Source organism: Lissotriton helveticus, chromosome 2_1 (genome assembly GCF_964261635.1).
Source record: "Lissotriton helveticus chromosome 2_1, aLisHel1.1, whole genome shotgun sequence".
Lineage (NCBI taxonomy): Eukaryota > Metazoa > Chordata > Amphibia > Caudata > Salamandridae > Lissotriton > Lissotriton helveticus.
In genome coordinates this window covers 90,082,831-90,105,406 of record NC_136059.1, presented here as the reverse complement: position 1 = coordinate 90,105,406, position 22,576 = coordinate 90,082,831, and the positions used below count along the sequence as shown (strand labels likewise).

The window sequence follows — 22,576 nt, the reverse complement described above, 5'->3', positions numbered from 1 at the left end:
CTAGAACTCTGTGGGGAGGTCACACATGTAGAATTCAGTGGGGGTCATGCATCTAGAGCTCTGTGGGTAGGTCACACATCTAGAATTCATGAGGGATGTCACGCATTTATAACTCTCTGGGTGGTCATGCATCTAGAATTCATGGGGGAGGTCATGCATCTAGAACTCGCTGGGTAGGTCACGCATCTACAATTCATGGGGGAGGTCATGCATCTAGAACTCTGTGGGTAGGTCACGCATCTAGAATTCATGGGGGAGGTCATGCATCTAGAACTCTCTGGGGAGGTCACGCATCTAGAACTCTCTGGGGAGGTCACGCATCTAGAACTCTCTGGGTAGGTCACGCATCTAGAATTCATGGGGCAGGTCATGCATCTAGAACTCTCTGGGTAGGCCACGCATCTAGAATTCATGGGGGAGGTCATGCATCTAGAACTCTCTGGGGAGGTCACGCATCTAGAACTCTCTGGGGAGGTCACACATCTAGAATTCAGGGGGGAGGTCATGCATCTAGAGGTCATGCATCTAGAACTCTCTGGGGAGGTCACGCATCTAGTACTCTGTGGGAGGTCACACATCTAGAATTCAGGGGGGTTATGCATCTAGAACTCTGTGGGAGGTCACACATCTAGAATTCAGGGGGGATCATGCATCTATAACTCTCTGAGGAGGTCACACATCTAGAACTCTCTGAGGAGGCCAGACAACTAGAACTCTCCGAGAAGGGCCTTCCCTGCCAACAGACACAAGACTAGCACAAGGAATGCACATGATATGACCAGAGACGAGAACATCCCAGGAGTGCCCAAGGTGCAAGCGTAATCCCGAACCCTCTGGAGTGCACTCTCTACCCGAGCACCTTAGAACAATCCGAGAAACACAGACTCTGCCCTCGTACCCTAGATCAATGTACCTGGTGCACACCGTGACTCCGTGCACCAGAGCTCTTCTGGAAGGGAACGCCGTACCAGTGTAATCTAGAACACCCTGAGGGCAGACCCTACTTCCAGCACACCTTATGGCTCTACTACAGTGGAATGCCCCGCATACACACCCAGAACAAACAAGCAGGATAAACCTTCCAGAATGATCTAGAATGTTCTGAGGAGAGAGCACAGCCTGTCGCAGCACACACCAGAAGACCAGGAAAGTAGAGCCCTCTTCCAGAGGAGTCCAGAACCGGAAGTGGGTACACCCTCTCAGTACACCTTCTCAGTACACACTCTCAGTGCGTCCTCTCAGTACACCCTCTCCTCAGTACACACACCCAGGACGCCTTCTCAGTAGGGCCTCTTACTACACCCTCAGTACACCCTCTCACTACAACCTCTCACAACCTCTCAGTAAACCCTCTCAGAACGTCCTCTCAGTACACCCTCTCCTCAGTACACCCTTTCAGTACGGCCTCTCACTATACCCTCTCAGTACAGTCTATCACACCCCGAGGAGGGCACTGTTAGACAGACACGCTCGCCCTCCGCCACAATTTGAGGACGGTGCACTCCACCAGTGCACACTAAACACCCCTCCCCCAGTGCACACCAGATAACTTCCAGAGTTGCGCACCCTGGCGGCGCCCGCGGCCAGACACTGCCTATGAGGAGAGTAACATATTTAGAGAACTCCAGAAGAGGAGTGTGAGAGTTGTGTACCTGGCCACAAATAGTTAAATATGGCGTATGCAAGAGGGGCACACACGGTTACAACATTCTTAAACGCGGTATGTAGCGCAAGGGCAGTCACACTCTTTAAGGTGGGCAGCGCTTTACGGGGCACGTTCTAGACCCAGGACTCCAACGCTGGCAGGCTCTGTGCCACCCGGAGCCTGGCACACTCTACTAGAAAACAGCGCAACGTGAACAAAAGAAAGTACTCTTGCTGGTGAAGGCACCAAAACAACAACAAAAATACAACTTCTGAGTGTTTACCTAGACGTGTTGTCAAACGTGGTGTGTGTGTTATTACATGAAACGCGTGATATATAGTGAAAGAGCTTACCCGGATTTCGTCAATATATAAAAAAAACATCTAAACTTCCTTCAACTTGCAATTACGGAAACGGGCTGTCCCCTGTCTACCTTCAAGCGCTTCCAAAGTTTCAAAGGGTGCCTACTAATATTGTGGATTTAAAGTATTATTAAATGTGTAACTACGTACAGTGCTTGGAAACTGTAGAAGTGCTTTGTAGCGCAGTATGTAAATCACGTTATTCACATTAATATTATTAAGACGGTAGGGGGGCGGGAACGGGGCCGGGGAGACACAGAGAGCGAGGCAGCGGTAGGGGGGTGGGAACGGGAGTCGAGGCAGCGGTAGGGGGGCGGGAACGGGGCCGGGGAGACACGGAAAGCGAGGCAGTGGTAGGGGGCGGGAACGGGAGCCGAGGCAGCGGTAAAAAGCAACAAAAACGGGTAGAGGAGTGACGAGTGCATACAGCGGGACCTGGCCACGGGCAGCGGAAGCATTTATGGCCGGAAACACGGGGGGGAGGGGCGGGAACGGGGCACACACGGGCAGCGGGAGGGGGGCGGGATATCAAATAAAAATGCAGAGCACTGACCTGGACTTCGTGGAGCAAAGAGAAGTCGACGGGCCCCCGGCGCCATCTTCGGCGGAATGAGAGAACACGCTCTGACAAAAAAAAAAAAAAGAACACGCCCACCGCCGAGATGAGCGCACAGAGGGGCGGAGAGGGAAAAAATCACGGGAACGCCCCCGAATCTGGTCCGGCCTTTGACGGACAGATCCGGCTCCCAATGGCTAGCCTCCATTTATGGAGCTAGCCAATGGGAGGAGGGGGCGAGGAGGGGGCGGGATACCCGACCCAACAGAGAAACATAAGGATTTTGCTAGCGCATGCGTACTTCGTACGCATTGCCAGCAAAACCTAAAAAAGACAAAGAAAAAACCACTCAGCACCAAGAAAGCATCCGCGCAAAATCAATAGTACAGCCTAAAGTTTCACCTAGAATTTTAAGGAGTGCAAGGTCCAGAGTATATGACAAAAAGTCCTTTTTAAAGTCACCACAGGGAGGCCTCATAACCCAATTCCTATATAAACTTCCGCCCCATACAGAGAGCATCGCAGCCATGTTAGATCAACCAAGTGCCAAGACCAGCAACAGGTTGGATCACATTTCAGGGAACCAGCCCCACCATAAGCTCCCTGCTAAACAAGAACAAAGTGCAAACATAGGAAGCACAAGCAATGAAATACGACGTTCTCAATCTTGCTCGGGGCCGGGACGCTCATCTGGAAAAAAATGCAGACAGAAAAGCGACCCAGTAGGAGACAGCTCTGCATTAACTCGCAGAAACCCAGAGCAAGTAGTGATTGCTCAAATCCATTGCCAGGAACAACCACATTTTCTCTCTCTCTCGTGCAGACACCGTCGCGGGTACTTTTAGGATCCAGTCTAACAAAAACAGGTATGTCGAGAGGCTGCAATACTCGGGTTACCTTTCACCTACATTTCTCCTAAACTTGAAATCCAAGATTCAAAGCACACTGGAGCTGACCCCAAATCTCTTCAGAAGCTCTAACGACAACCGGCGCACTCCTTCCCCCACATCAAGCGCTCAAAGTCAGAATCTTTACGAGAGTAGCGACACACACGATCCTGAAGCATCCCCATCCGGGAAAACAGTTCAAAACATGGCCAGGTCATTGCTCTGGCAATCGAGGAAAATGGAGTTACAAATTGATCTTTTATCCACCATTGCGCAACGACTAGTGGAGCTGAACAACAAGGTGGATTTCTTGGAGAACAAGCTCAGCGAGATCCAGAATAACAACATCGGCACCTGTTCCTGCGCAGACCTCATAGACACATGGGCAACATTGCCTGAAATTCTTAAAAGTTTGGTGGACTCATTAAAAATTCAAACAGGAAGCAAGATGGGCCCAAGGAATAAGAGCAGCTCTTCATCAGCTGTAAACCCAGAAAGCCCTCTGGGTATCGCAGCTGGAGGCAACAAAGGTATCCCGACATCAAAACCCGAGACACAAGAACCTTTGGTATATTCCAAACCAGTGAGCGGTCCATCCAGCTGCAATTCCAGTGTTAGTATCCCTTCCCCAGGGAGGCAAATTGAAGGTAACAACTCCAACCAGAAAAGGAAGGAGAAACCTCTTTCAAGGAGGGCTAAGAAAAAAATTAAGAAACGGAAAAAAAGCCAAGGCATCAGAAAAACGTGGTCTCCTACTACTAACACACACTCAAAATTCACAAGCCATTATAGAGAAAAGATGTCTCTTCCCGATTTTCACAAAAAATCAGGTTTCAAATAACTCAACACGCATAGCAACAGCTGCCTCGGGCACCGCAAAAGAAAGGGATAGCCCCACACAGCCAAACTCCCACATGGAAGCCTGCCATTGTCCAACAGGCCTGGCAACAACAGCACAACCACCTCACGTTCTAAACATCAAGAAGGCAGAGCAAAGATAATCAGGGGGTTCAGATAAGGATCAAGGACCCAATAGTTGGGTCAACACACTTAAGGGACACAGAGCCTTGGGCTGGCAGAAAATCAGCGATCAACCAGTGCAGCCACTCCAAAGTCCGGCCCAACAACCAGAATCATGCCACGGACTACTGGCTCCAGTCATAACATAAGTACGCTGGAAGGAGACCAAAATAACCTGCATAAAGGAAATCAAGTTAGCAAAACAAAACACAAGGTGATTCTCACCCCCAGATATTTCATCAAAGGTCTGCACGATATTTTAAACAGGGGCAATTTACTCAGACATTTTAAGCACATCCCGTCCCTCACGGAAATACAGTCAAATGACATAGTCTGGGTTAAGTTTATGAGCCTAACCAGTGACACTCACGGTGAATCAACCTCGATAGGGTTGAGTCGTCATGCCCAGGTGGGTCTTACAACTGATGAAATAGCAAAAATGGTTGATTGGGGCATCGATATTGCATTCCCCATACCCTAGAAATACCCACATGTATTAGCTGCAACTTCGCCAACAAAGGAGGTTTATTCGGTGTTAAGGGGGACTGCAGGCAATCACCCAGGAAAAAGTTCTGCTATGGGACTAAGACTTTACAATGCCTACAAAATAACAAGCTCACTTGAGCAAAGGGCAGTCTACTACACTGAACCAAAGCATAGCGCAACGCAAAGCACGCTGAACAGTCCTGGTGGTTTGTTCCCTCGACGGCACGACTAATAGTAACAAGCATTTACAATGCAATAGGTCTCCCAGCTTTAAAATTTGAGCTATTGGCATTGTATATTACAATGTGTTACATTAATTTGTTATCAAACTCTGAATTGTTGTATAAAGATGCTTTGCAAACTGTCAAATGTTGTGAATAATATTGTTTGCTAGTCATCCTTGGGTACCAGAGTACTTCACTTGAGGCAGCTCACTACTCTGCACTCACTACTCTGCACTCACTACTCTACACTCACTACTCACTACTTTGCACTCACTACTCACTACTCACTACTTTGCACTCACTACTCACTACTTTGCACTCACTACTCACTACTTTGCACTCACTACTCTGCACTCACTACTCACTACTTTGCACTCACTACTCACTACTTTGCACTCACTACTCACTACTCTGCACTCACTACTCTGCACTCACTACTCTGCACTCACTACTCTGCACTCACTACTCTGCACTCACTATTCTGCACTCACTACTCTGCACTCACTACTCTGCATTCACTACTCTGCACTCACTACTCTGCACTCACTATTCTGCACTCACTATTCTGCACTCACTACTCTGCACTCACTACTCTGCACTCACTACTCTGCACTCACTACTCACTACTCACTACTTTGCACTCACTACTCACTACTTTGCACTCACTACTCACTACTTTGCACTCACTACTCACTACTCTGCACTCACTACTCACTACTCTGCACTCACTACTCACTACTTTGCACTCACTACTCTGCACTCACTACTCTGCACTCACTACTCTGCACTCACTACTCTGCACTCACTACTCTGCACTCACTACTCTGCACTCACTACTTTGCACTCACTGCTCACTACTTTGCACTCACTGCTCACTACTCTGCACTCACTGCTCACTACTCTGCACTCACTGCTCACTACTCTGTACTCACTACTCTGCACTCACTACTTTGCACTCACTACTCACTACTTTGCACTCACTACTCACAACTCTGCACTCACTATTTTGCACTCACTACTCACTACTCTGCACTCACTACTCTGCACTCACTACTCACTACTATGCACTCACTACTCACTACTCTGCACTCACTACTCACTACTCTGCACTCACTACTCACTACTCTGTACTCACTACTGTGCACTCACTACTCACTACTTTGTACTCACTACTCTGCACTCACTACTTTGCACTCACTGCTCACTACTCTGCACTCACTACTTTGCACTCACTACTCACTACTTTGCACTCAATACTCTGCACTCACTACTCACTACTTTGCACTCACTACTCTGCACTCACTACTCTGCACTCACTACTTTGCACTCACTACTCTGCACTCACTGCTCACTACTCTGCACTCACTACTCTGCACTCACTACTCTGCACTCACTGCTCACTACTCTGCACTCTCTGCTCACTACTCTGCACTCACTGCTCACTACTCTGCACTCACTACTTTGCACTCACTACTCACTACTCTGCACTCACTACTTTGCACTCACTACTCACTACTTTGCACTCACTACTCTGCACTCACTACTCACTACTCTGCACTCACTACTTTGCACTCACTACTCTGCACTCACTACTCTGCACTCACTACTCACTACTATGCACTCACTACTCTGCACTCACTACTCACTACTCTGCACCCACTACTCACTACTCTGCACTCACTACTCACTACTCTGCACTCACTACTTTGCACTCACTACTCACTACTTTGCACTCACTACTCTGCACTCACTACTTTGCACTCACTACTTTGCACTCACTACTTTGCACTCACTACTCACTACTTTGCACTCACTACTCACTACTCTGCACTCACTACTCTGCACTCACTACTCTGCACTCACTACTCACTACTTTGCACTCACTACTCTGCACTCACTACTCTGCACTCACTACTCTGCACTCACTACTTTGCACTCACTGCTCACTATTTTGCACTCACTGCTCACTACTCTGCACTCACTGCTCACTACTTTGCACTCACTACTCACTACTCTGCACTCACTACTCACTACTCTGCACTCACTACTCTGCACTCACTACTCACTACTTTGCACTCACTACTCTGCACTCACTACTTTGCACTCACTACTCACTACTTTGCACTCACTACTCACTACTCTGCACTCACTACTTTGCACTCACTACTCACTACTCTGCACTCACTACTCTGCACTCACTACTCACTACTATGCACTCACTACTCACTACTCTGCACTCACTACTCACTACTCTGCACTCACTACTCACTACTCTGTACTCACTACTGTGCACTCACTACTCACTACTTTGCACTCACTACTCACTACTCTGCACTCACTACTTTGCACTCACTGCTCACTACTCTGCACTCACTACTTTGCACTCACTACTCACTACTTTGCACTCACTACTCTGCACTCACTACTCACTACTTTGCACTCACTACTCTGCACTCACTACTCTGCACTCACTACTTTGCACTCACTACTCTGCACTCACTGCTCACTACTCTGCACTCACTACTCTGCACTCACTACTCTGCACTCACTGCTCACTACTCTGCACTCACTGCTCACTACTCTGCACTCACTGCTCACTACTCTGCACTCACTACTTTGCACTCACTACTCACTACTCTGCACTCACTACTTTGCACTCACTACTCACTACTTTGCACTCACTACTCTGCACTCACTACTCACTACTCTGCACTCACTACTTTGCACTCACTACTCTGCACTCACTACTCTGCACTCACTACTCACTACTATGCACTCACTACTCTGCACTCACTACTCACTACTCTGCACCCACTACTCACTACTCTGCACTCACTACTCACTACTCTGCACTCACTACTTTGCACTCACTACTCACTACTTTGCACTCACTACTCTGCACTCACTACTTTGCACTCACTACTCTGCACTCACTACTCACTACTCTGCACTCACTACTTTGCACTCACTATTTTGCACTCACTACTCACTACTTTGCACTCACTACTCTGCACTCACTACTCTGCACTCACTACTCTGCACTCACTACTCACTACTTTGCGCTCACTACTCTGCACTCACTACTCTGCACTCACTACTCTGCACTCACTACTCTGCACTCACTACTTTGCACTCACTGCTCACTATTTTGCACTCACTGCTCACTACTCTGCACTCACTGCTCACTACTCTGCACTCACTGCTCACTACTCTGTACTCACTACTCTGCACTTACGACTTTGCACTCACTACTCTGCACTCACTACTTTGCACTCACTACTCACTACTTTGCACTCACTACTCTGCACTCACTACTTTGCACTCACTACTCACTACTCTGCACTCACTACTCACTACTCTGCACTCACTACTCACTACTCTGCACTCACTACTCTGTACTCACTACTGTGCACTCACTACTCACTACTTTGCACTCACTACTCACTACTCTGCACTCACTACTTTGCCCTCACTACTCACTACTCTGCACTCACTACTTTGCACTCACTACTCACTACTTTGCACTCACTACTCTGCGCTCACTACTCACTACTTTGCACTCACTACTCTGCACTCACTACTCACTACTCTGCACTCACTACTTTGCACTCACTACTCTGCACTCACTGCTCACTACTCTGCACTCACTACTCACTACTCTGCACTCACTACTCACTACTCTGCACTCACTACTCTGCACTCACTGCTCACTACTCTGCACTCACTGCTCACTACTCTGCACTCACTGCTCAATACTCTGCACTCACTGCTCACTACTCTGCACTCACTGCTCACTACTCTGCACTCACTACTTTGCACTCACTACTCACTACTTTGCACTCACTACTCACTACTTTGCACTCACTACTCTGCACTCACTACTCACTACTCTGCACTCACTACTTTGCACTCACTACTCTGCACTCACTACCCACTACTCTGCACTCACTACTCTGCACTCACTACTCACTACTCTGCACTCACTACTCACTACTCTGCACTCACTACTTTGCACTCACTACTCACTACTTTGCACTCACTACTCTGCACTCACTACTTTGCACTCACTACTCTGCACTCACTACTCACTACTCTGCACTCACTACTTTGCACTCACTACTCACTACTCTGCACTCACTACTTTGCACTCACTACTCACTACTTTGCACTCACTACTTTACACTCACTACTCACTACTTTGCACTCACTACTCACTACTCTGCACTCACTACTCACTACTCTGCACTCACTACTCTGCACTCACTACTCACTACTCTGCACTCACTACTCTGCACTCACTACTCTGCATTCACTACTCTGCACTCACTACTCACTACTCTGCACTCACTACTCTGCATTCACTACTCTGCACTCACTACTCACTACTCTGCACTCACTACTCTGCACTCCCTGTAGTGTGCTGTCTCTAGTGTGCTGTCTCCCTGTAGTGTGCTGTCTCCCTATAGTGTGCTGTGTCCCTGTAGTGTGCTGTCTCCCTGTAGTGTGCTGTCTCTAGTGTGCTGTCTCTCTGTAGTGTGCTGTCTCTAGTGTGCTGTCTCCCTGTAGTGTGCTGTCTCCCTATAGTGTGCTGTCTCCCTATAGTGTGCTGTCTCTAGTGTGCTGTCTCCCTATAGTGTGCTGTCTCCCTATAGTGTGCTGTCTCTAGTGTGCTGTCTCCCTGTAGTGTGCTGTCTCCCTGTAGTGTGCTGTCTCCCTGTAGTATGCTGTCTCTAGTGTGCTGTCTCCCTGTAGTGTGCTGTCTCCCTGTAGTGTGCTGTCTCTAGTGTGCTGTCTCCCTGTAGTGTGCTGTCTCCCTATAGTGTGCTGTCTCTAGTGTGCTGTCTCCCTATAGTGTGCTGTCTCTAGTGTGCTGTCTCTCTGTAGTGTGCTGTCTCCCTGTAGTGTGCTGTCTCCCTGTAGTGTGCTGTCTCCCTATAGTGTGCTGTCTCTAGTGTGCTGTCTCCCTGTAGTGTGCTGTCTCTAGTGTGCTGTCTCCCTATAGTGTGCTGTCTCCCTGTAGTGTGCTGTCTCTAGTGTGCTGTCTCCCTGTAGTGTGCTGTCTCTAGTGTGCTGTCTCTAGTGTGCTGTCTCCCTATAGTGTGCTGTCTCCCTATAGTGTGCTGTCTCTAGTGTGCTGTCTCCCTATAGTGTGCTGTCTCCCTGTAGTGTGCTGTCTCCCTGTAGTGTGCTGTCTCCCTGTAGTGTGCTGTCTCCCTGTAGTGTGCTGTCTCCCTATAGTGTGCTGTTTCCCTGTAGTGTGCTGTCTCCCTCTAGTGTGCTGTCTCTAGTGTGCTGTCTCCCTATAGTGTGCTGTCTCCCTGTAGTGTGCTGTCTCCCTGTAGTGTGCTGTCTCCCTCTAGTGTGCTGTCTCTAGTGTGCTGTCTCCCTATAGTGTGCTGTGTCCCTGTAGTGTGCTGTCTCCCTGTAGTGTGCTGTCTCTAGTGTGCTGTCTCCCTGTAGTGTGCTGTCTCCCTGTAGTGTGCTGTCTCTAGTGTGCTGTCTCTAGTGTGCTGTCTCCCTCTAGTGTGCTGTCTCTAGTGTGCTGTCTCCCTATAGTGTGCTGTCTCCCTATAGTGTGCTGTGTCCCTGTAGTGTGCTGTCTCTAGTGTGCTGTCTCCCTGTAGTGTGCTGTCTCCCTGTAGTGTGCTGTCTCCCTATAGTGTGCTGTCTCTCTGTAGTGTGCTGTCTCTCTGTAGTGTGCTGTCTCCCTATAGTGTGCTGTCTCCCTGTAGTGTGCTGTCTCTAGTGTGCTGTCTCCCTGTAGTGTGCTGTCTCCCTGTAGTGTGCTGTCTCTCTGTAGTGTGCTGTCTCTAGTGTGCTGTCTCCCTGTAGTGTGCTGTCTCTCTGTAGTGTGCTGTCTCTCTGTAGTGTGCTGTCTCTCTGTAGTGTGCTGTCTCTCTGTAGTGTGCTGTCTCCCTGTAGTGTGCTGTCTCCCTGTAGTGTGCTGTCTCCCTCTAGTGTGCTGTCTCTAGTGTGCTGTCTCCCTGTAGTGTGCTGTCTCCCTGTAGTGTGCTGTGTCCCTGTAGTGTGCTGTCTCTAGTGTGCTGTCTCCCTGTAGTGTGCTGTCTCCCTGTAGTGTGCTGTCTCTAGTGTGCTGTCTCCCTGTAGTGTGCTGTCTCTCTGTAGTGTGCTGTCTCCCTGTAGTGTGCTGTCTCCCTATAGTGTGCTGTCTCTAGTGTGCTGTCTCCCTGTAGTGTGCTGTCTCTCTGTAGTGTGCTGTCTCTCTGTAGTGTGCTGTCTCCCTGTAGTGTGCTGTCTCCCTGTAGTGTGCTGTCTCCCTGTAGTGTGCTGTCTCCCTATAGTGTGCTGTCTCTCTCTAGTGTGCTGTCTCTAGTGTGCTGTCTCCCTGTAGTGTGCTGTCTCTAGTGTGCTGTGTCCCTGTAGTGTGCTGTCTCTAGTGTGCTGTCTCCCTATAGTGTGCTGTCTCCCTGTAGTGTGCTGTCTCTAGTGTGCTGTCTCCCTGTAGTGTGCTGTCTCCCTGTAGTGTGCTGTCTCCCTGTAGTGTGCTGTCTCCCTGTAGTGTGCTGTCTCTAGTGTCTCAGTAGTGTGCTGTCTCTAGTGTGCTGTCTCCCTGTAGTGTGCTGTCTCCCTGTAGTGTGCTGTCTCCCTATAGTGTGCTGTCTCCCTATAGTGTGCTGTCTCCCTGTAGTGTGCTGTCTCCCTATAGTGTGCTGTCTCCCTATAGTGTGCTGTCTCCCTATAGTGTGCTGTCTCCCTATAGTGTGCTGTCTCCCTGTAGTGTGCTGTCTCCCTGTAGTGTGCTGTCTCTAGTGTGCTGTCTCCCTATAGTGTGCTGTGTCCCTGTAGTGTGCTGTCTCTAGTGTGCTGTCTCTAGTGTGCTGTCTCTAGTGTGCTGTCTCTCTGTAGTGTGCTGTCTCTAGTGTGCTGTCTCCCTGTAGTGTGCTGTCTCTCTGTAGTGTGCTGTCTCTCTGTAGTGTGCCGTCTCTCTGTAGTGTGCTGTGTCCCTGTAGTGTGCTGTCTCTCTGTAGTGTGCTGTCTCTCTGTAGTGTGCTGTGTCCCTGTAGTGTGCTGTCTCTAGTGTGCTGTCTATAGTGTGCTGTATCTAGTGTGCTGTCTCTCTGTAGTGTGCTGTCTCTAGTGTGCTGTCTCCCTATAGTGTGCTGTCTCCCTGTAGTGTGCTGTCTCCCTGTAGTGTGCTGTCTCCCTGTAGTGTGCTGTCTCCCTATAGTGTGCTGTCTCCCTGTAGTGTGCTGTCTCCCTCTAGTGTGCTGTCTCTAGTGTGCTGTCTCCCTGTAGTGTGCTGTCTCCCTCTAGTGTGCTGTCTCTAGTGTGCTGTCTCCCTGTAGTGTGCTGTCTCCCTATAGTGTGCTGTCTCCCTGTAGTGTGCTGTCTCCCTGTAGTGTGCTGTCTCCCTGTAGTGTGTTGTCTCCCTGTAGTGTGCTGTCTCTAGTGTGCTGTCTCCCTGTAGTGTGCTGTCTCCCGCTAGTGTGCTGTCTCTAGTGTGCTGTCTCCCTGTAGTGTGCTGTCTCCCTATAGTGTGCTGTCTCCCTATAGTGTGCTGTCTCCCTATAGTGTGCTGTCTCCCTGTAGTGTGATGTCTCCCTGTAGTGTGCTGTCTCCCTGTAGTGTGCTGTCTCCCTGTAGTGTGCTGTCTCCCTGTAGTGTGCTGTCTCCCTGTAGTGTGCTGTCTCCCTGTAGTGTGCTGTCTCCCTCTAGTGTGTTGTCTCCCTGTAGTGTGCTGTCTCCCTATAGTGTGCTGTCTCCCTATAGTGTGCTGTCTCCGTGTAGTGTGCTGTCTCCCTCTAGTGTGCTGTCTCTAGTGTGCTGTCTCCCTGTAGTGTGCTGTCTCTAGTGTGCTGTCTCCCTGTAGTGTGCTGTCTCCCTATAGTGTGCTGTCTCCCTATAGTGTGCTGTCTCCCTGTAGTGTGCTGTCTCCCTATAGTGTGCTGTCTCCCTAGAGTGTGCTGTCTCCCTATAGTGTGCTGTCTCCCTATAGTGTGCTGTCTCCCTGTAGTGTGCTGTCTCCCTGTAGTGTGCTGTCTCTAGTGTGCTGTCTCCCTATAGTGTGCTGTGTCCCTGTAGTGTGCTGTCTCTAGTGTGCTGTCTCTAGTGTGCTGTCTCTAGTGTGCTGTCTCTCTGTAGTGTGCTGTCTCTAGTGTGCTGTCTCCCTGTAGTGTGCTGTCTCTCTGTAGTGTGCTGTCTCTCTGTAGTGTGCTGTGTCCCTGTAGTGTGCTGTCTCTCTGTAGTGTGCTGTGTCCCTGTAGTGTGCTGTCTCTAGTGTGCTGTCTATAGTGTGCTGTCTCTAGTGTGCTGTCTCTCTGTAGTGTGCTGTCTCTAGTGTGCTGTCTCCCTGTAGTGTGCTGTCTCCCTGTAGTGTGCTGTCTCTAGTGTGCTGTCTCTAGTGTGCTGTCTCTAGTGTGCTGTCTCTCTGTAGTGTGCTGTCTCTAGTGTGCTGTCTCCCTATAGTGTGCTGTCTCTAGTGTGCTGTCTCCCTATAGTGTGCTGTCTCCCTGTAGTGTGCTGTCTCCCTCTAGTGTGCTGTCTCTAGTTTGCTGTCTCCCAGTAGTGTGCTGTCTCCCTCTAGTGTGCTGTCTCTAGTGTGCTGTCTCCCTGTAGTGTGCTGTCTCCCTATAGTGTGCTGTCTCCCTGTAGTGTGCTGTCTCCCTGTAGTGTGCTGTCTCCCTGTAGTGTGCTGTCTCCCTGTAGTGTGCTGTCTCCCTGTAGTGTGCTGTCTCCCTATAGTGTGCTGTCTCCCTATAGTGTGCTGTCTCCCTGTAGTGTGTTGTCTCCCTCTAGTGTGCTGTCTCTAGTGTGCTGTCTCCCTGTAGTGTGCTGTCTCTAGTGTGCTGTCTCCCTGTAGTGTGCTGTCTCCCTATAGTGTGCTGTCTCCCTATAGTGTGCTGTCTCCCTATAGTGTGCTGTCTCCCTATAGTATGCTGTCTCCCTGTAGTGTGCTGTCTCCCTATAGTGTGCTGTCTCTAGTGTGCTGTCTCTCTGTAGTGTGCTGTCTCCCTGTAGTGTGCTCTCTAGTGTGCTGTCTCCCTGTAGTGTGCTGTCTCCCTATAGTGTGCTGTCTCCCTATAGTGTGCTGTCTCTAGTGTGCTGTCTCCCTATAGTGTGCTGTCTCCCTATAGTGTGCTGTCTCTAGTGTGCTGTCTCTCTGTAGTGTGCTGTCTCCCTGTAGTGTGCTCTCTAGTGTGCTGTCTCCCTGTAGTGTGCTGTCTCCCTATAGTGTGCTGTCTCTAGTGTGCTGTCTCTCTGTAGTGTGCTGTCTCCCTGTAGTGTGATCTCTAGTGTGCTGTCTCTAGTGTGCTGTCTCTCTGTAGTGTGCTGTCTCTAGTGTGCTGTCTCTCTGTAGTGTGCTGTCTCCCTGTAGTGTGCTGTCTCCCTATAGTGTGCTGTCTCCCTATAGTGTGCTGTCTCCCTATAGTGTGCTGTCTCCCTACAGTGTGCTGTCTCTAGTGTGCTGTCTCCCTATAGTGTGCTGTCTCCCTGTAGTGTGCTGTCTCTAGTGTGCTGTCTCCCTATAGGTTGCTGTCTCCCTGTAGTGTGCTGTCTGTAGTGTGCTGTCTCCCTGTAGTGTGCTGTCTCCCTGTAGTGTGCTCTCTAGTGTGCTGTCTCCCTGTAGTGCGCTGTCTCCCTATAGTGTGCTGTCTCCCTATAGTGTGCTGTCTCTCTGTAGTGGATTACTATGCTATACTGTCAATCAGCGCCGGGAAACCCTTACGGGTAGCTGTTCGCGCTCTACAAGATTAATTAATAAAATAAATAATAAAATAAAATAGTGTGCTGTCTCTAGTGTGCTGTCTCCCTATAGTGTGCTGTCTCCCTGTAGTGTGCTGTCTCCTCTCCTAGAGTGTAGTCAGTCTTCCGTGCCCAAGTGTAAGTGAATGTCGGCCACTTGACTCAATGCCTTGCTATCGTAATGCACATAAGTGTCTCCCTAATTGAACATGTCAGTGTCTCATCTCCATTCTGTCCGTTTCCAATGTCCCAGTGTACTGCATGCGACTCCTGTCCTAGCGGTCACCGTCTCTTGTTCCAGTGTACAATGGTGTCTTATTTTGTATTTCCGAAGGGGCAGTAGGTCCGTGCTTTCCTGTTGCTGTGGGTGGAGTGCTGAAATGAGGTCTGCTGCTGACACGGAGGAGGACACTACTGCGCGCGCACTAAAAACGAAACCTATGGTGGGGGCGGGACTTCCGTTTTGTGAAGCCCGCGCCCACGGAGTGCCTGGAGGAGCAGTTGTGACGCGGGGCTCCCATGCCCAAGGGAGAGCCCCGCGGTCGGTGGCTGCACAAGTCCTGAGTGCCGGTGAGCGGGGAAGGGGGGATGCCTGTATGTATGCGTGTGCGTGTGTCTGTGTGTGCGACGGCGGAGGGGTGGGGGGATGTCTCTCCGTGCGTGTATGTGTGCTTGTGTATGTGTGTGCGCATGCGTGCATGGGGAGGTGTGCCTGTGTATGTTCGCGCTTCCCAGGAGACAGCCACGGCGAGCGCGTTCGCGCGCGCGTGGCCTGCGCCGATCGCTTTTTGCGAAATGCGCGCGGCCAGGTGCTGTCTCCTGGGAAGCCGAGTCAGCAACAAAAGATCTCCTGGCGGACACAGCGCTTACGCGCTGTTAAACGCCAGGAGACCTAAAAACGAGCTAGACAACACTGGCTATATTACTTTATTCCGTGCTGTGTGTCTGCTCACTTAAAAACCAACATGTTTCATTGCCAGGGAGGAACTTACCGCAATTTCATCAGGGCAAGGGTCAATTTTCCACACTGCACCAATTGTCTATTTTTTATATTTTATATAGCGGGTTGTTGCCCTTCGTGGTCATACCTGCAGCCCCCTTCAATTGTGAGTGTGTACTAGTCTACAATCACACTGGCTGTCACAATTGTTGCAGACCGTCAGCCGTGACAACGCGAGTGTCTGGCGTTTGCTCAGCTTAGCGTTGTCACATATTTTTTGGGGGTGGCGGGGTCTGCTGGTGAGCAATTGGGGTGAGTGGTAGGGCGCTGTTAAGAGCTTGTGTTCATCAGAGCACTGCCATAGCCGGCGCAGTGCTGTCTGTCTGGGAGAAAGAGTCCAGCTGGGAATGTTCCATTCCCAGACACCCTCCGGCACCACCTCACCCTTTCCGACCCATCTATCATGCTGGGGGTCCGGGGGCACATGCTCCTAATGGTGCCAGAGCGAGGCAGGCCCTGCTGTTTATGATGCCTGCTCTTCGTCAGGCGTGAGTGGGGGGCCTGCTATGCACAGAAGGGAATCCCGTGTAATTTTATAATTTGTGCTAGAGCGCAATCCATTAGATCAGTTCTGCAGCGATGTGCTTTAGCGCTCGAACCGCTCTGCCAGCTATTTCTTACGCGGCAACAGCTGACTCCCTGATACATTCCAAAATGTCACACTATTTTCTGGGTTTAGGTTCGTTTTATTTTTTTTCTGAGATAAATATCCTGATAGACTGGCTCGGATTTGGACCTCCGAGACAGAGGTAGATCAGGCCAAACGGAAACGACGTTGCGTCCGACTGCAAGGTCTGCACCAGTATCTTTGCGACCATTCTCTTATAGTGCTTGTAAAAAAAGTAGGTAAATGTTTTTTTGAGGGGGGGTAATAATAATGGTTATTCAATGGACGCAAGTGGATAGACGGAACACGGTAAAATAATATAAATATCTGGGGATGATATTTCACAAAAAACATATCCTGGCAATCTCATCATTCGCCAGAGATGTCTTTTGAATAAGTGTTTAGCTAATCGAAATGGAACATTTACCACGAGATTCATGTATCAGTTCTGTTCCTATTGTGAAGCGCTCTGTCACCTTTGGGTAAAGTCTGCGCTATATAAAAATGCATAAATAAAATAAAATAATAAATTCAAGCTAGCCTGTCTGATGAGGTGTGATGCCCCGAAACTGGTCCCAGGGTGCTCGTTTCCGGGTGGGTCGGTCCCGGCAGGACCCGGCCTGGCAGATCCTGCTGGACTGTTCCCATGTGTCAAGACTGATTTGCACATGGCTGGGGCCAAACTCGGGTTAGCGTGGGGACGATGGATTAAACCCAGGTCTGTGACTGGGTGCGAGTGGTTGAAAAGTTTCGCACTCCGTCCATCGTCTTGTTGTGTTTGCGCGGCACCCCTGCACCGGCTGCACTATCGATAGCCTCGACTGGTTGGGTGAGTGTCAGGCCAGCCCCTGAGACAGTCAGTCTGTTCTGCAAGGCTGCCTGGCAGTATCAGTGATTCCTCAAGTGAATTGGTAGGGAAGGACAGTGTCGGACGTGCCTTTGTCCAGCTAGTGGGACAGTGTCAGGGCCGCCGCTGGGGCAGTCAACCTGTGGTAAATGTGCCTGACAGTCAACGGGTCGCTGGCGGTGTCTGCAGACTGCCTCTGGCCGGGGCAGTCACCTACATGTCTAACTGTCGCTAGGTCACTCAGGCCCGCACCTGCGGCAGTCAGTCTAGGCTCCGAGGGGGGCACTGTCAGTCGTCGGGGCTGCGTTAGTAGCCCGTCAGGTGAGCTTGAAGGGTGATTGTGGGGCAATGTCGGGCCTGCCGCTCAAGTGACGTCACCGTCGTCAGTCACCTGACACTTCGGGAGGGTTGCTTGGGCAGAGTCAGCCACACGTCTGTCCGGCTCTCAATTTCCGAAGGGGCAGTAGGTCCGTGGTTTCCTGTTGCTGTGGGTGGAGTGCTGAAATGAGGTCTGCTGCTGACACGGAGGAGGACGCTACTGCGCGCGCACTAAAAACGAAACCTATGGTGGGGGCGGGACTTCCGTTTTGTGAAGCCCGCGCCCACGGAGTGCCTGGAGGAGCAGTTGTGATGCGGGGCTCCCATGCCCAAGGGAGAGCCCCGCGGTCGGTGGCTGCACAAGTCCTGAGTGCCGGTGAGCGGGGAAGGGGGGGATGCCTGTATGTATGCGTGTGCGTGTGTCTGTGTGTGCGACGGCGGAGGGGTGGGGGGGGGATGTCTCTCCGTGCGTGTATGTGTGCGTGTGTATGTGTGTGTGCGCATGCGTGCAGGGGGAGGTGTGCCTGTGTATGTTTGCGCTTCCCAGGAGACAGCCACGGCGAGCGCGTTCGCTTTTTGCGAAATGCGCGCGGCCAGGTGCTGTCTCCTGGGAAGCCGAGTCAGCAACAAAAGATCTCCTGGCGGACACAGCGCTTTCGCGCTGTCGCGCTGTTAAACGCCAGGAGACCTAAAAAGGCAGCTAGCTACCAGAATATGAATAGAAGAGCGGGAAGCAGCACTCATCTGGCCATCATTTCGTGGAACGTTGCAGGGTTAAAAAGACTGCTCAGCCGCAAAGTAGCATGCACGTATCTCCGTGCCAATGACATTTTGTGCCTACAAGAGACATGGGCCACCGAACCCCTAATTCTCCCAGGCTTTTATGAGATACACACCAGAGCAATAAAACGCAACATCTTTGGGAAAGCAGCAGGCGGACTCTCAATTTTTATCAATCACGCCCGTAAAATAGAAGTAAAAGTGTAGTGTAGCTCCTATTTTCCCAATAGGCTCTGCGCATTGGAATAGTACCTACAGCAGTAAAGGCCTAGGCCAGACGTTAACTAGGTCTACTACTGTCGATACTAGACTTAATTTTTGGGTTTGCCAGCTAAGCTCAGAGTTCGCTAGAAACTTTCTCGAATGTTCAAGGAAGGAATTAACTCCCCTGATTAGACAAGAAGGGATTTAGTTTCTGACAACCATAGAACATGACAACTTTGCTCTCCCCTAATCAAGAGTCAATCTCGAGAGTCGTGTGAGCACAAGGCAATTATTTTACTCAGTCAGTACGTGCATTCTTAGTCTCATCAGAATGTAGAGAAAAGGAAGAGACGGGCGTGTTCAATAAAAAGGTGTTATTTATTGATCAGTCTCTTTTCTCGTACAAGAGAAATGGATCGATATTATTGCAATACTTATAGTTAAGTAAAGTGCATACATTAAAAGCAATAGTATAAAATAATACTGTAAAAACATTGATATGGTTTCTGAGCCATATGATGTTTGAAATGATTAAAATATATTTACATACACATATACATTTGACTAAACGTACTCAACTGGTGTTTCTAAATACGCCTACCCCGTGTACCTGACCTAAGTCTAATGCGTGGGCGGGAATAGAAAGTTACAGTTTAAGTTAAGTTTGTTTTTGCCAAGTGAATAACTAAAGAATTCTCTGTGAGGGGTTATTCAGTTCTGTACCTGGAAGTTAGGATGAATGAGGAATGGTATCTCTTTCTCTGCTCTCGATATTCCAGGCTGCCTGCGAGGGCTGCCCAGAAACGCCGGTGCTGGGTCTCTCGGCTTGAGATAGCAGCGCGTCTCTCAGCGCGTCAGGAAGGCGGGGCTGCGCCAGCGGGGTCTGCTTCTGCTCTCGGCTTCGGCAAGGATGGCTGCTCCGTCTTGTCACCACGCGTGTGTTTGCATAGGGCAAGATCGGCAATATTTATACCTTAAAGGTGCCGAGATTGACGTAAGGATGGACATAGATACGTCAATAAAGATGTCATACGACTTGCTCGTTAGCACATTCTTTACTAAAGTTCTCTGTGAAATCAAAACAATGGCCGCACGGATTTACCAGGTTGTCATAGGTTTGATTTGTTATGAGAACGTCGTATGCCTTATCAGGGGCTGGAGGAATGTCGCTTGTCTAATTAGATCTCAAGCGTTATGACCTAATCAGATAACACGTTCCTGTGCCGTAGTGTGACTGCGTCAGATAACGGTATCTGCATCATGGGGGCTGTCTTGCCTCATGGGCTGACTGTTAGTTAACTTGATAGTTAGTTTAACCAGAATAGGGTCAGGAATAGGGGGATCGATTCAGAACCTATAGAAATACACGACACCCACTCCACGCTAACTATGGTCATATCTACTAATCTATGCATAGTATAACATAGTACAACATACTATAGAGTATAGTGTATACCTTACCACCCCAAAATACATAAATGCATTTCGAAATTTTCAAATATACTGAAAAATTGCAGTCATATATATTGTATGCACTTAAGCTATGAATGAAATGCAAAAGTAATTGGTATTTGAGAAATACACATGAAATGGCTCTTAATATGGCTATACAGAAAGGAAGTTCGAGACCATTTCATCACATAATAAAGTATTTGTGAACATCCCAGCGGGCAACTAAAGTTTATAAAGTATCTAAAAATAGAAATCTTAGTTCTCTAGGAATAGTTTCTTACTTTAAGCAGAAGATCAGTGTCCCGAAAATTTTGAAAAAAATAAATAATTTGGGGCTGCTAAAAAATTGCTGTCCGTGAACTGGTGGGAAAAATTGTTCATGTGACTTTATTTTTAAAGTTGAAGGCCGAATTCAGGGAACGCCGTGTGCGAGCTTGCTCAAAAGTCTCTATTTCTGTTCTGGAGAGAACATCATATCATTAAGGCTTTCGAAAAAACTGTCAACAGCTTCATGGGAAAGTTCCACTAAGTCGGAAATAGGTGTAACCATGCATTCATGCGCATGATTGTCTCCATTGACATTCTGATTTGCATCACTGACAGAAGGTCGTACCTGTTCGATGCTGCTTTCATCTTGAACTTCACTACTCTTCAATCGTAGTGGTGAAGATTCCAGGAATGCCGTCATCAGGATTGGCAGCCTTTGAGGGCAGCACAAAGCGTGAACCTTGGTAGGAACCAACAGTGTATCTGCATCCACTGGCGCATCCGATTGTAGCGTCAGACAGGTGTCTAACACGCATTCTTCTCCGCATAGCAGACACCTTAGTACAGGTAAAACACACCTTTGCCACATTGGTCGAAATGATAGAAACCAAGTCATGTTCAGGTCTCTAAGCCGGGAGAGTCCCAGGATTTTTGATATCCGGTCCCGGTATCCAATGGCTAGGATCGTATCTTCCATTGTCGCGAGAGTTTGATCTGTGACATGGGTTGCCATAACGAAAAATAAGGACTAAGAATAGGATTCCTGCAATTATTCCCAGGATCAGGGGAAGTCCGCCAAAAATCGAATGGACGAAATCTGGAAAAATACCCAGTATGGCTTTGAATGGTGTTAATGCCATCGAAAATACTGTCTTAAATACCTTTGAGACCCCAGTGGTATCAGAAATATTTAAGATTTCGCTCAGGATTTCCGCGAAATGTACGGGGGAATTAGTTGATAATAATGTATGTATCTCTGCAGTCCTCCTTGCGACTTGTAGATCATACGTTTCTTTTGATGACGTGAGCCTTGTAGGCGTCTGAAGAAGCACTGTTTTCATTCTGCTTAAAGTATCTATTCGAATAGAAGTAATTTTCAAATTGGGCCATGCCCTTGCATCCCTGTCTGGGAAGGAGCTGGGGAACAAAGAACGTCCACAGCACTTGACCTTCGCCGTCGTAGTGACTAGATAAGGAGTCCCGGGCATAAGACTACAACATCTGCGGTCTACAATAAGAATGTAACTCCCATTATAGAGTCTTTGAAAAAATGGTTCTATTTCAGTTGCAGGTGCGCCTTGCTGGTGACATGAAAGGTTGTATGAATTCCCTTCACAGGCTCCGTGCAAACTAATACCGTTACACAGAAGCGTGCCGCTTAGTGACATAGCACAATTGTTGCCACTAAGAAACACTTTCTGTCCTTTATTACTGACACATGCATGTGAATAGGGTAGGTTCCAAGTTGTTTTAAGGTACCCCTTTCCCAATTTCTCGTACATGCCAGCCTGTATATATTTTTGCCAGTATTGAAACCTGAAGGTTGAGATTGGAATATTTATGATTCCGTGGATTATCCATTCACTGACAGGTCGTTCTGACATTGTCATTGGTAATCTTTCTAGTTTTTCAATGCTCAAGATTGTATAATCAGCACCCTTTTGCGCCATACCGATTTGTCTATCAGTAAGGTTAAAGATTTGGAATAGTGACGTTGTGTTGATTAAACGCCAAGGCACATAGCCTGAACGCAGATTTTGTAACGTCCAGCCAAGCTGTACAATAGAACGCAATTGTGACTGACCATGTTGTAATAACAGTAAGTCTTGCGATAATATATCGATTGCTGAAGACACAATGCTGTCCAATGAAAAAATTCTGGAGGACAGAGTCATTAACCCATTGTCCACTACAGAAAGTGATTTTTCCAAATTAATACGGTCAATTTCCCGTATTCTTTCTGCTGTTTCAATTTGAGTAACCTTCCAGGCCTCATTGTATGCTGCATATACAGAGGCTGCTATGAAACGCTTTTGACGCTGTTTGCGTGGTCCCATTATGAAATCACGCAAGTCAGCACCATCAGTAAGTAAAGTTAGGTGTTGCTTAATTTCAGGCAGTGTGGAAGTTTGAAGCCATTGAAGGCATAATTTGCCCACACTGTAGGTTGTTATTATCCCTGGGTGATGTCTTTGGGGATATCTTGGGTCTGGCCT

At 48.8% G+C, this 22,576-nt stretch overlaps 1 protein-coding gene across 2 annotated transcripts in view; it reads left to right on the top strand.

Moving 5' to 3' along the window:
* LOC144817736 (uncharacterized) overlaps window positions 1-22,576 on the top strand; it is a 624,365-nt gene that overhangs the window by 546,274 nt on the left and 55,515 nt on the right. The window lies entirely within an intron of this gene.